General features: G+C 37.4%; 1 protein-coding gene across 2 annotated transcripts in view; it reads left to right on the top strand.

Annotated features, from left to right (window-relative positions):
• The window catches only part of LOC124165511 (aminopeptidase N), a 119,308-nt gene that overhangs the window by 77,127 nt on the left and 26,484 nt on the right, over positions 1-15,697 (top strand). The window lies entirely within an intron of this gene.

The raw sequence follows: 15,697 nt of genomic DNA on the forward strand, positions 1-15,697 counted from the left end.
CCTCAATAAACACATTTTGCTAAGGAATTGAGTACAGAAATTAGAGTTCCCATTTGTATTTACCAAAATTATTGAAATGTGTTTATGCCTGTAATATATTCCAGGAATTCGATCTAACTCTCGTTTCAAAGAGCGGCGCTATCTTTAGCTTATGCTCGTTTCCGACAGTTCGGGCATTCATTATTTCTGGGTACAAAAGTTGATTTTTCCCCATGAGAATGGTTTCTTTATTGATAATTTTTAGCAATAAATGATTTGATGAAATTCAAACGAATTTTTTAAACATGTTTATAGTATTTTATCTTTACTATTTGTTTTTCCAGAAAACTTACTCGTATTTGATAGTTTTGAAACTGTTTTAGATATTTTATCAAAGTATATTATTTGATTTTTCCAGAAAACTTATTCGCAGTTACCCTCCTTGGATTTATTACTAAAAACTATGGCGTATATATTTTCAAGAGAGCCGATAAGTCGCGTCACGTTCCAATGGCGTCTGAGATTTGACGTATCTGCCTGGCCAGCTCACTCGCTCAATGCATTCTAACTCAGTGAGCCCAACAGTCTGGTTCTCGTAACCCTGATAGTGCTCCATATTTCTTTCTCCTCTACCGAGCACATTGAGTTCCACGAATGTGCGCGAAATAATTGAGCATCTCAGAGGAGGAGGCCTAGATACGAGCCACACACGGAGAGGGAGTGCAATAAGATGGTCTTATATATGTGTGTGTGTGTGTGTGTGAGTCTGCTCGCAGGATCCAGGTCAAGAGAACGCAATCTGCAGTGCGATGCATTGTGCACAGAGGAGCAGGCGGGGAACGCCCTTATCAGCCATTGCAACTCGTTTACCTTCTCACTCACGGGATACTATTAGTGAAGGTTCACTCTCGGTGAGGTTGATATGCGTATATGCAGTGGCGTAACTAGGAATATGCTTTGGGGGGGGGGAGGGGATGAGATGGCCTGCGGTGGCGATCCCCCCCCCAGGCAACGGGGTCCGGAAATATTTTTTAAAATGGCATGCCCGGAAATACATTTTACATCATTTTGGCAATAAAAATTTAAATTTAAGCGGATAAAGCTATTACTTACGCGTATATCAAACTATACAAGAGTTTTTATTTTTTTTATTCCATTGAGGCCTTGGGGGGGGGGGGGGTGACCCGGTTGGCAAGAGTCCGTGACGTCACCACCTACTCTACAACAAGGGCTGCGTTCATTATTTTATGTTGCGATCAATTTTCTGTACGATCAATTTTCGATGTCGCTGCACAGGTTTAAATAGTACGGAAATATCATTTTTAGGCCACCATAGCGTTTAACTAGGGCGCTTAAACCCAGTTTTAATTATGTAATCCAAAGTGCATATACGCAGTTTTTAATTTTTTGTAATTTCATTGAGGCCTTGGGGGGGGGGGGTCTATCCCTTAATCCCCCGTCCCATAGATGAGCCACTGCGTATATGCACTTTGGGTTCCATAGGTAATTAAAGCTGGGTTTAAGCGCCAAAGTTAAACGCTATCATGGTGGCCTAAAAATGATATTTCCGTACTATTTAAACGTGTGCAGCGACATCGAAAATTTATCGTACAGAAAATTGATCGCAACATAAAATAATGAACCCTTGTTGCAGAGTAGGTGGTGACGTCACGGACTATTACCTACCGGGTTACCGCTTATCTTATACTCCTCTCCTCGTGCAGCGTACTCGCGTGGTTCGTTGTTGCTTATGATCTCTTGTGCGATTCCTTCACGCAATGAGTGATTCCCTCTGTACGTTATTACCAACAAGAACTCTAATGACGTCACCTACTCATTAAAGTGAGCAATAAATTTCGCGCTTTTTTTAACTTAGGAGCGAATGACCGAATTTTTTATTCGCATTAACTGATAATTGCCTTCCATCTTACGAATTATTTTGATCAAATGCGATCCCTGGGCTGAGCGAATGATTTCATTCAACGTCAGAGTCATCCGGGAGTATTTTTTGTGGCGTTCGGCGTGCACAGGCGTTCACGCGGATTTAAATTCACGGATTAAAAAAATTAAATAATAAATCTCTTAAATTAATTTCTCTGGGACACTGATTTTTAGAGTCAACGACAGTGTGTTTCAAAAACATTCACCTCTCCTTACCACCGCACTTTCCCTCCGCAATTCACGCCGCACCAAACCAAGCCCCCCCCCAGCCAGCTTCTCCCTCCCCTTACTTAGTCACACAACCCAAACTCTGCTGGTTTCCACCTACCCTCCAACTCCCTTCAAATCTTAACCCTCCATTACTCTTTCAACTCGCCCTAAACGGGGTTGTACGGTAAAAATATTTGTACTCGAGAATGACGCCTTAGCGTCTAAACGCGTCGTACCAAATAAAAACTCTGTGAAAATTTACAAAGGTCGTTTATTTTCAATAAAATGTAAGGTTTTCCGATGCGTGTAAAGTGATAACGCCTTACCAGAATGGGCAACATGAATACCTCCAAAGCATCCCCGAAGCAAATTTCTGGCTATGAGCCTGATTTGGAGAACCTATTATCATAAAAATTTTCCACGTAATGGCGTAGATGTTTTGGATTGACTCAAGGTGTCACTATGTATTAATAATTACGATATCTCATTTTCCGCTCTTTATGGTTCTATGTCATGATTTAGGGTCGGAAGATACGACTTTGAATGTTCCTCGAGTGCTAGGCCCGAGAGCGTTAGGACCCGGGAAGATATTTTAAGTAAACAAGCGTTCGTCGTCGACTGTGTAACCTCTCACGGCATGAAACTCGATCACGAGGCATTGAATATTCATTGGCAGGCAGTCTCACCTTTAGCTCACGCAGCCAACGAACCCTAATTAATGAGAGACAGCCCTTAAGATTTCACGAAATTCCAGCGGAGAAGCACTGATTTGCACCACCTTCATGGGTGAGAAAGATGAATAGGAATTTTTAATTTGCATCGGTGAGATTTGAATTTATGTGATTATTAGGAATGGATTATTTTTGGGAAACGCATTATAGTTTCCTTAGGATAATGTCATGATAAGGTAGCATAAGGTAGGATAAGATAGCAATTTCTGTGCTACAAATTATAAATAGAAAAATAACTAAATACTAGGGAATCAGGGTTTGATAAATAAACATCAGTTGTCAGAAGTAAATTTCACACTCTTCTCACCCGTCGTGGTTTCGCCATATTATTTGTTTCAAAAGATCTTGACAAAGTAGGAGTCATTTTAAAAGTCTTGAAGAAATCCCTCATGATAACTCCTAATCTCAAAACCATGGTCGTTGAGGGTTACTTTTCAACTTATCTACACGAGTTTCTTGTCCTATTTTATTTATCCCGAATAATAAACACTCTGGTATCAACATAATTAACTGCCATCTTATCTTTTTTCTCAGGCTTCTTTTCCTACATCTTTATTCCTCTAATATTTTATATTTTCTCTCTTTATCCTAAGCCTTTCCTCGGTTCTTGGTTCAGTTGCCTCACTTCTTTCATCCTTTCTTTCCTGCACGAAACCCATGGAAAGCCTATTATCCCCTCTTAACTTTCCTTTCTGATCCGCAACCGCTTTCCCAGTACATCATTTCTTCCTTTACGGACCTTTTCTGAGAGCCACGATCATCGAGTGGTACATTACGAGACCCAGGTGGCCTGTGTATAAGGAGATAACAGATTCTTTATTGACAGGCAATCAAGCCTAGTTGAAACCAATTCCATTGAAATTCTTTGGCCGTCCCAATAATACGCTATCTACTCCAGTCACCGCGTAATTGATAAGTCCCGCCTATATTACCGTTGAATGTATTTTCCATCAAGTTACCCGTTACTTGTGGTTGCTATTTTTCAAAATGCAAAATATCTCTATTTTTCAAAAAACAATCTCTTACAAACAGGTCACAAAAAAGTGTAGCAATCATATTTCTCAGCTATTTGTATTCAAGTGCAGTATCAACCAGATTAAGCCCATCTATTTGGTTTGCGTATTTATATTTCCATGCTGTTGGACAATGATTTATATATCTGGCGATAGGTATTTGTGTACGTCCATAATTGTTCCACTTCTAAAGTCCTGAGCCCATTGAAATTATTCATTTCGTTTCTGCTTGCTTCAGCCTTTCAAAACGCCTCTGTGTTTATTTGCGGTATTTATATTCGCTTATAAATATGTTTTGCCAAATAGGGAACGGAATATGTATCTAATTCGTTAATCATTTAAGTTTTTTGCCGGATTTGCGCAAGTTTATATTTATTAATTTACAGAATAGTTTCCGTCATGTTTTTTCCTCGCAAAAAGGGTCATTCAGCTTGAATGAATCCAGTACTACAAAATACTTCAGTAATCCTAGCGACAATTTGGTCTTTAGCTGACATTGTACGTCCATTCCCACTGAAATGCATCTTTTTGTTAGTTGAAAAACTTGAGTACACCTTGAATGAACTCATTCCCTAATGAAAAGAGATTTTCTGTGATTGTCCTAGGTTAATCTAGGCACAGATGCGGTATGTATAGGTAATATAATAGCCTGTCTGTAGATCTACCTGAAAATAAAACAACCTTGGCTGATTTCAAATATATCGCAGTGGTACCAACGCACTGTCATTTTGGAATGAAGTAATGCAATAAGTGTTTATTAGTTACACGATAGTGCCTCATTTCGGCTGTCAATTTCTTGGGAATTGAAAAATTATAAGTATTATCCTTCACGAACCTCGCTAATCTATCTCAATGTTTCATTGCTTGACGTACCCGCTCTGATCGTATTTCCAACGATAAAAGGCTGCCGGGCTCAATATCGTCCAACTTCAGTTTCGCCCAATCTTTTCCTCGTAAATCATCCATTCGTCCTTCATCCCTTGGGATATTTCAAAGCCTTTCCAGAAGTTCCGCAGACGTGGAAAAAGAAGTTAGAAAACTTCGTGCGAGGGAGAACTTCGAAAGAAAAACTGGCCAATCCTACGGGTCGATAGGGAGGGAGAATCAATTAATTTGTTCGCCGTGACTTACATAGCGCTTCGAATCGAGATAATCATGTGTGGTATGCGGATTATCTTTTTTGAACCAATATATACATCATTAACTTTTAGAGCTCAAACCGTTCCTAATTGGCCATCCTCGAGTTTCAATTAGGCAAGTAAACCACAGAAACTATAGTGATGTTGCAGTGAACTTAACTTTTCTGCTACAGTGGAACCTGGATAATTCGAACTTCTTTTATTCAAATATTTTTTTGGTTCCCTAGCATTTTGTATTCAAACAATGCTAAAAAAAACGTGGAAAATTCGTATTTTATTTTGGATAATTCGAATTTTTGGTGTGTCAAATTAATATATAAATTATAATCTGCGACTCATATAATTTTAAATCCATCGGAAAATATGCTATATGAAAAAGATAAGTATATAAAGAAGATATCTATACCATTTATGTGAATCCTTTTGTTTGATGTTTCTAGATGTTGGTTCTTTGATTTCATTGCATTCGATAGACTTAAACTTAGCAGGCTTCTGGCAGAAACTTAGTAACGACAGTCAGTGGCGGATACAGGATAAATAGGGGGTAAGATCCCAGCAGTAGTAGGTGTCCGAACAAAATTACCATTCTATCTAGTGTTATTTGTATGCCCAAGGGATTGGATAAGGGGCTATGGCCCCTTAGCCCCCTCCCCCATAGATCCGCCACTGACCACAGTATTCATCTTGTAACATAAAGCAAAGAATTTTTAACTGCTACACCTTATTTTACGTAAACAAAGGTAATCCTTGATGAAGTTGTTCATTTTTTGAAGGCTGAAAAAAACTAAGTTATTTCCAATGTCGTGACGTCATCATAAAAATAAAAATTAATCTCGTGTGTGCCGAACGTCTCTTAGATTTATTGGTGTTGATTTCCATGCATTTGAGATGAAAACGTCATCTATACCGCTTAATATATGACTTTGAGTTGAAGAAAATATGTCTAAATAAGCCTAAAACTACATTCTCCCAGCATCGTTGATGACAAATGTTTCTAATACCGTATATAATCCCGTCAAAATGCTGAGGACCAAAAACTTTTAGTACAAGTATTCGAGCATGTATGACTTTTTATTTCACGATAAATTGGTAAAGTATATTTTTTCGACCCGGAGGGAAGCGTAAAAAACGAGGATTAGGTTTAGTTTTGTTCCCGCACCAAATTAAAATCACCACGATGTTTAGTTTCGACCCCGGGCGAAACTTTACTCCTGGGAAAGAAACTAAATTAAACGAAACTCCGCGGCTCATAGTTAAGTTTCGATCCCAGAAGTTGAGTGGATAGAGATAACACAGAATAGCTTCGGCTCATTGGCTGTTTCGTACAGTAGCGTTTGTTTTCACGTTTTATATATCAATTTATATTTAATTCCCATTAAATACAGGGCGTTTCTGGTTTATTCACCAAATCGTCTATATTTCTGATTCATCGCTTACGACTACCCACGCGAATAGATTCATGATGTTATATGTCCCACACTAACACGAATCGTTGTCTATAGCCTTGTACTCTTCGGACAGAGCAGAGGCCTGCTCTTACTATTAATCAGGGATGGCAAGTGAAACGAAACGAAAATGTTCCGTTTCAACCAGGAGGGAAACGAAAATACGATACGATACTAGGTTTAGTTTCGATCGTGCACGAAATTAAAATCACTAAGGAGTTAAGTTTCAAACTGGGACGAAACCTTACTCCCAGGAACGAAACTAAATTAATCGAATCTCCGCTGCTCATAGTTAAGCTTCGTTCCCAGATGTTGAGTGGTGGGGGATAAGACGGAATAGTTTCAACCGATTACGTTTGGCATACGTGTGGAGAGGTTAAAACATTGAGCTTAAAAATCGAATGGCCAGTTTGTGTTCACCGTTCTCCTGTTAGTGGTAAAAATATGAGTGCCCCATGCGACTAATGGCGATAGGCCGAACCTCTACTTCATTCGACCATACTTCGTACTCTGTGTGTGGGTCGAAACTAAACCGTTTGATGGTGAAATACGTTTCGTTTCGTGCCAAAGTTTTGGTTTAGTTTCGACGCGGAGTAGTTTTGACTCCGATTTCGTTTCGACCCTGAGTTAGGCTCCCCAGGTTAAAATGAATTTCGTTTCGTTTCTACATTTCGCTCCCGGGAACGAAACTATTGAAATTTTACTGGTTTTAACTTTCGTTTAAAATCTATTGCCAAGTCTGGTTTCAACAATTGTCTATTCTTTAGGATTTCCTTACGATGGCATAAGCTGTTTAAATTTGAGGCCATCGGTTTAAATAATAGCACTCGGTGAAATTTGCATCGTTTGTTTCCCTTTTTTTCTGCCGAGGTTTACGTTTTACGTAACAAAAATTTAAATACGATCGAAAATGCAAATGTGGATGCGATGTTGTATTTTGTAAGCGAACGGAGAGATGGGTATTATTTCGGATTGCCTCTGTGTTTGCTTTGCATTAACTGAAACGTGGATTTTCTCTGTCCTTGCTATAAGCCCTGCATTATTTTTCATCCTCCCCGACGGATTTACTTTTTTATTCCCCTTCAATTTGGATACGTATGCATGATGTGAATTTAACGGAAAAATGATGCTCTCCCGGTCGAAAAAATGATTGGCGCTGGCCAATTCGGTTATGAAACTGCTCCCTTAATATATCTCTGTTTTTTTTGTGGGCTCCCTGGAAAACAAACCAGGAATGGCTTACTTTTAGAATGAATTCATTTGTAATCGCGCGAATTCGGGATCTTCATTTTCCGATTATTTATCAAATTTACCCTTTAAAATAGTTTTTTTTATTATCACTTTGCCTTTCTATCTGATTTAACGTGTTTTTTTTACGGGGGCATCGTTATCTTAATTGAAGGCAGTAAACCTCCGAGGTGTGCGGTGGTATAATCATCGAAAAATTTTATGAAATATTACATTTGAATTTTTAAAAAATATTACATCAGTGAAAATATTACATTTGAATACGAAATAATTTTATTTGGTCGCATAAAATGTGCTTATATTTGTTTCTAAATCAAAGTTAATAAAATTTTAAGTGCAAGTGTTTCAAAATCAATTATCTTCCGAAGTAATGGAGGGAAATGGGTTGGGGGAGGGATTTACTCAATTTACGCTCCTCAATAAGACCACAATACTATACATGAATTGCCATGAGAAAAAGTTTCCCTGGACGGGAATCGAGCTACGGACCTTTGTCTTTCCGGTTGTGGCATTTGTTTCAGCGCATGCGATGAATGTGGCAATGTATATAGTTTTGTGGTCAATATGCATCAAGAGTTATACATGAGATGTTTTAATTACAGTAGTCTTCTTATAGCTATGCTGAGCTGTTCTTGACCACTTTTTTCCTAACATTTCTAGATTGAGGCATGGAGTTTTAGTCAGATATATGACAACACTTGTTAATATTCGCCCATCAATTTGATCTATTAAAGTATCATCTTCAGTTTCAAAGCAGCACATTAAATTAACTTACCAAGAGCCAAAAAATACTATTTTGTAAGTGTGAAGATCAAAAAAATTAAAACTGATGGCCAGTAGTACGTGGCATGCATTATGAATGAAAGATACAAAATTTCTAAACTGAAGCCGTGATGATACTTGAATGAAATGGTGAAACTCTGGCGAAAAAATTAACTTTTTAAGCTGAGTAAGCCAAGTGGTGTCTTTATCTGACCAACTCTCCATATTTCGAACGAGTTTTTTGTAACCCATTTCTGAAATCTATGTAAAAAAACATGCATATAAAGTTACTTATGTGGATGGGAAGGGGAAAATGTCTTCAAGGTAACAATGAGCGGTATCCTTTATACAAAAAGTCTCCAAAGATGAACTCCAACCTTTCTTTTGTCTCTACCATGAGGAAAAGGTGTCAAATAAGAATTCCGGACGAGGACATCAGAGGCAATCTTTCCTCTCTTCTTCTCGCGGAATTCTTCGTCATTTGTTTCAAGAGAGTGCGTGAGGGAAACCCGAGAAAGTTGATCGCCCGTCGTCCTGAATGCTTAATTCCCTCTTTTTGTCTCGTAGCTTCTCATTCCTTTGCCCTTCCAGTCTTTTTCCTCCCGGAAGTTTCAGTAGATGTTCGTGTTATGAAGCAAAACGATGCTTTGTGCGCAGAATTTGTCTGATTAGATTGCACCGCAAGGAAAATCCAGCAATGCTGCTCTATTTTAACAATTGCTTACTTATTATAATGATTGGCAGTTTTAAAATAAATTTCAAATTGAAATTTTTTTTATTATTTAACAATTTAATTCCATTAGCTAAGAGAGAACTCAATATTTCCTTAACTTATTGTCATAAACGAGAAAATATATTTAAAAAATAGTTTTATGATAAGTGTAGGGTATAAAATTTCAAATTTTAAAGCCAGTGTACCATTTCTACAGATCTTATGCACCAGGATAAAAAAGGAAAATTATTATAACATTTAAGTGTATTTCTATTTTTAACTGATTTTTTATTCTGCTAGTTCAGTATAATGTGGATTTTACAATTGTCCTCTGCTAAGGCAAAATGCAAGACAAATGTACACATTTGCTGCCTTCTATTCCTTGCCTACGAATATTTTTTTCGCGTTGAATCTATTTTTTTGTGTAAATCCGACAAAGGCAGTCCACCGGCGACCATCGTTTTCCTACAGAGATAAATAGACAATACATTAATTTAATCTGGCGATAAGTTCACTTGTGCGATTTCATATTAAAATTTTGCAATTGAAACACATTCCCCTGCTCGTTTACAAAGTATTATGTCAATCATATTGCGACAGAGTAAACCGGCTCGGTGATGAGTAGGTAACGATACCCTTTAAGTATAATATTCATCCCCATATCCCACTGAAAAGTGGCCTTACCCCCTAAGTTGTTACGACTATGTTACTGTCACAGGATTTCAGTGGCTACAATTAGCCTGAATTGAGTTTGGCGTAACTTCACAAAGAGATTAATATTTAAAAATTTAAAGCAATTCATAAATTCTACTGGTTTCATTTAAAGTGGACCTCAAACCTTATCCTCTTCTTAAGAAACAGATATCAGATAAAATGTAAACCTTTGTTGCTCCTGTCAGTAATTAGGAATTTCACGTTACTTTCACACAACGCATTATTTAATACGCGCGATCATTTCACACTGCCATTCCCAGGAATATGGGCACGATTATGTAGAAGTAGAATTCACAGTGATGAAAGATGAATTTACGGGTAAATAAAAAAGATGGAAAAAAGGTACACATTCCCTGGTGGAAGCGGATAAGTGGCCCGGGAAGGCAAATTCTCCGCAATCTGGTGTACGTGTATGGGAGCCTATATCTCGCTTCGAGTGCTTAATTTTCGTTCATCAGCGTGCCGGTGCGATGAGTGGCACTATGGAGGTCGAGGCAAACATTGAGCACGTCTGAGGTGAGCGGTTGAAGATGAAGAGGTTGCTATGAGAACGCGGAGTGATCTGATATGCTGGAGTAGGAATAAATGCTGAGGCATTCCGGAGCTGCCTTATCCCCTTGTATCTGAACCTGCCTTAACAGTGGGCTTTAAGAACAACTGCAGGGAATAAGACCTCTTCTCTGTACGTTAAAAATTTCTACATTCGCTGTAATATTGGAGAATAAATAGATGAGAAAATAGTTCTCTATAGAGCGTATCATAATTTCTTGGAAATTCAGTGATATTAGAATCATTTCCAGAGAAGTTTTCCTTTTCTCAAACTCAGCTTATAAATATTTTATGATAATCTTGTTAATTAACTTTAAGCCCTTGTTACCCGCGATACTAGATAATGTCCTCAAAAATCTCAACGATGATTGGAAGGAGGAGGGGAAGATCCTCCAAAGAAGTTTCCAAAATGCAAAAATACCTAATAGCTTCAATTTTTTGCTCTGAAATAGCAACGCAGCACTCCATTTGTAAGTTAGTTGATATTAATGTAGGTGGCGTATGAAATATCTGAACTCCAAATCGTTATTTTATCATAATGGCAGACCATTATCGGCTTTAACACCTAAGATTTTTCGTAAATAAATGTAATAAGGAACTTTTCATATGTTTACTTTTAAGTAAAAGGATTTATTTTTTGGAAGTCATACTAAATTTTGGAAATCAAAATTGCTATGTAAATTCCTGAGTGCTTCTTTAGTACTTAAAATTGTTCGGTGCCATTAATTTCGATGCTGCGGCAGCATTTGGTAATGCGTCGAAATACCTGATTAAGATTCTGCATATTATCGTATTGTGTAAGAGCACCAAATTTTTACCAATTTTATCATTTCCACATGCTACATAGTGGATTAGTAGCATTAAATTAGACCTAATGAATGGCTCAAGCGATAAAAAAGTATAACGAAGCACTATCCCTGGCTACTTTGTGATATCTTATCTTAAGAAAGGATTTCTGAAATTCTCTGTCAAAACAGCACAATTTATATAGAGGACCCAGATTTTGACACATGGCATCAGTTACATCCAGATCGTGGGTTTCTTTATTCAAATTATAGGATTATAAAAGTAAATTTAATAATTCCTCTAGTCAAAAAACTAGGAATACCCGCACCTAGGTCTTCCGAGAAGAATTTCACTATTTCAACTCGCTTTATTGTGTATTAGGTACATGTCATATAGGTACTTATTATAGTTAAAAACTTTTGAGACATTCTCCTTGTCATTTTTTGGGTGGCCCTAACGTTTTCTATCTGATACAAGTCGCTTTTTCAAGGGAATCTGGTGAATATTCTCTTTTAAAGATGCGGCCGGAATCTGTCAGGAAAAGTTGGGGCTACCCATCTCGGAGATTAGTCCCAAATTTTTTTAAAACTATAACGAAGCGTGTTTGCGAAAAATTTAACGAACAATTTGTATTACACTTAGTTACCTGATACATGGTCAATGGTTTCATACTCAACAATCCTAATTGTAAGATTTTTTGACGCAGATCTCCACTCAAGTCTCCCATTAGCTTATCCTTATCTACGTATTCCTTCAATTTCATAACAACGCCAACTATAATGCCACCGATCACCCAGGGTAGAGGGCAGTAATTCTTCCTCGCATGTGTGGTTACCATAGTGTACGGCATTGTGATACACATTTCACGAAGGACAAGGTCATATTTACTTTAAAGGCGTTGCGTTATGGAAGCAAGGGGAAAACATGACATTATTATCCCGATGTGTCGCATTTACTCCTTTCATTAAAATCAACTGATTCGGGCGTTACTTGGTGGAACGATGAAATGTTCATGGTGAAACAAAACTCAGTACTATTCCACAAACTTTTATTTTAACAGTCTACTATTTTCGACGTTTATACCGTCATTATCAAGACTAACCAATTACGGTATAAACGTCGAAACTAGTTAGTAGACTGTTAAAATAAAAGTTTGTGAATAGTACTGAGTTTTGTTTCGCCATGATCCTTTCATTAATATTTTCTATGATGACATGATGCATGGCCATGGTGACGAGAAACTAGGATTGCCTACAGCCATGCCTTGCGATGAGACGTACCAAAAAGAGAGACTCCCGCATTTTTTTACGCGGAAGATCTCTCGTCGTCTTCGTCTTGGCCGACTCTTCGCGTCGTAGCAGTGTAACATGAAAGAAAGATTGGATGACGGCCCGGAGAGTGCTCCTCGGAGACGTATCCCAACTCGGGCGGCTTTCTTAAGGGTCGTCCGAATGTTAAAAAGGAAAAGAGGCCGATGCTCTTCTTCGGGTGGGTGCGGGGAGTATCTCCAGGGGACCCTTGGCCCGGGTGTCGTCAAGTCGACGCGACGTTCAGTTCGATCCGAAGTGTGGACCCTCGAGATGGTATGATCCCTCTTTGTCGTTGACGATGGGGGTGGGGGGGTAGGGTGGGGTGAAGGGGCAGGTCCCTGGCGCCAAGGAACCCTTTCCCATCCCCCTTTCACACCCTACCATCTCGACCCTAGCCTTTTATATACATACATATATGTTTTCATCCCCTCCCCCTCACACTGTAAAGGAACATTTACTTCCCGAACGCTCTCCATCCTCAAAAACTGTGTTCATCTTCGGAATGTTTTAGGGCATCAATTTCCTGCGTTAAAGACTTGGGGGAGCTCAAGGAAACGAGGGTTGAAGATCCGCTCCGTTTAAGTGAAACGCGCGGCCTTCAGAAACGTAAATTTTATTTCACTAGTGGGGTGAGTATATAGATGGAGATTTTTACTAAGGAAATTATTCCACCAAATAGCATCCATGACTTCTTGTTCAGTTATGTTTACTATTTAAAAAAAAATATTTTTTAAATTTTCAATTTATTGAAATGCAGATCTTTACGAATAGTAAGATCAACATATAGAATCATTTAGACATATCAATAATTATGATGTTATGACTTTATTATCTTGAATTTAAAATTAGAATCATTAAAATAAGTGTAAAATGCATTAAAAAACGTACAAGAGGAGGATATAATCTAGGCCAATTAACATACTTTATGCTGTTTAAATTTTTGGCAGAGAAATTCTTTAATTGAAATCATGATGTGTTCGTCTGGTAAAAATGGCTCAAAAATGACTGTTTAGGTAGGTGGGGCGTTAATTTAAGTATAAATCAATGGGATCATACTTTTTAGGAGTATTTACGAGTGGTTCACATTTTACAAAGCCCTAATTTTTCTTTTCAAAATTAAAACATGTTATGTTTGAGAGGGGACTCCGTTTGCAAGCAGAAGCGAAAAGATAAAAACAAGTATTTATTTTTACAACGTATTCTTGGCGGAGTGTTTGCTGTACCGATATAAATGAGAATAAATTTTATTCATAGAAACTCTTCATTCAATGATAAAACTGATCAATACACTAAATATATTCCTTAAACACTGAATATAATAATGCTATTAAGGTGGATTACCATAGGGTGAAAATAGAAATTGTTCATTTTCTCCTGTAGAACATACTTACGCCGACATGATGATGGGTTTCCTTCGTTATTTTCTTACCTTCTCATTAGGTGGAAATTACCTTAGCTGTCGCCTTATTATCTTCAAATACCAGTGCGATCAATCAAGAGAAAAGATCTGCTTTAGAGCCACTGGCGCATTGAGAATTATTGATTCAATCAAAGAAGAAACTTTCAATGTTTGTATATTCACCACGTACATTTGGTAGTGAAGATTATCAAAAAATACTTCTTTCTCATTGGAAGGCTTTTTGAATGCTCCACGATTACTTTATGCCATCTCTCTTCGTGCAAGTGAATATGGTGAATAGTAATATGATGGAATTGGAATTTATATTCAACAATCATATTGCACCCTTGAAAATATATAGAAAAGGATATATTTTTTTTAATGAACCTCTTCGCCATATGTTTACTCCAACCCAAATTTTTGGAATATATGCCTCCGTCCAATTTCAAGAAACCCTTGATCTTACTTCGACTCCATTCCCGAAAGCAAACCAGAATGTTGGAAGATTGAGAGAGCCTTAATCTCTGATGACTTGAATTTTCCCTTTGTTCCACTTATACTAATTGCTTGCCAGGAGGGGAGAACTCCACGGAGGGTAGATGATGATATCATCATGAAGATTGAGTAGTTGAAGCTGCTCTTTAAGTTTTTAAAGTTCTTCAAAGGGCTATAGAATGTTTAAGTTTCCTTTGCGTGTGAAACTATTAGGATGAAAATTAAAGTTTTATTTTCCATACAGCAGTATCTCACTTTCTTTGTGGTTTTCTTCCCTCCTGTTGCATTTTGTGTGGTCGTATAACTGTTAGTACGAATGGCATTAATCAATATAATATAAACAGTAGCAGCTTTTTCTCATGTTTGATCCTTGTTGCAATATGATTCCTTACTTCACAGGAATATCAATTATGTCTGTTTATTCAAATACAATAATTTCATTGCTTTCTATTCATAAATATTTGATCCGATAAATATAAATATCTATCGCAAATAGCAACTTATGTTTCTCATCATATTTCATAATATTATTTTTTTATTTACGTCTATCATCATCATTTCATAACTTATATTTTAATCTGAGCTGCCAAGTCATTTCGATGATGTAATCATTATTCCGCTGAAAAATCTATGTCTATTACCAGTCGTAATACTGGTGAGCTACTCCGAAAAAGTTTGTCAATAAGTCAAAGAGTTAAAGCGAATTGTGTAATCATAATTCTTACAGGGATGTTTATTGAAATAGGAGATAGATGGTTATTTGTTTAGTACTCCATGTAAACCGGCTTTTGCTGGTCAAATATTTCTACACCATACGATTGTTTTTTTTACTTGTAATCATAGAAATGTAAAATTGGAGCTTATGCCACAAATAGATATTATGCGTTGTGCAACTCAATGTATTGAAGTGAAGGGATATATTGGCACTGGGTATACGGGTAGTTGAGAAATCAATTATGATTGAAGCCAATTGTCAACAATTATGAGGTCAACTTTTCGTCTTAACAGTCGACCTAAATTCAACTTTAGTCATCGACTTGCAACCATTGTTCTCCCGAGATATAAATTTTTCTGTGTTTAAATACTTCTTGGAAATAAATTTGCTGTGGAATTTAATAAAGTAACTTAAGATAAAATTTATTGAAGTTCATCCATAATCAGGAGGATGGAATGCGATCACCAACCAAATTTCATCTCTAAACCTTGTCTTACATGCTCTTAACTGTTATCTTCTCTTAACGAATGAACAAAGCAGGCCAAACTT

This window comes from Ischnura elegans, chromosome 1, assembly GCF_921293095.1.
Source record: "Ischnura elegans chromosome 1, ioIscEleg1.1, whole genome shotgun sequence".
Lineage (NCBI taxonomy): Eukaryota > Metazoa > Arthropoda > Insecta > Odonata > Coenagrionidae > Ischnura > Ischnura elegans.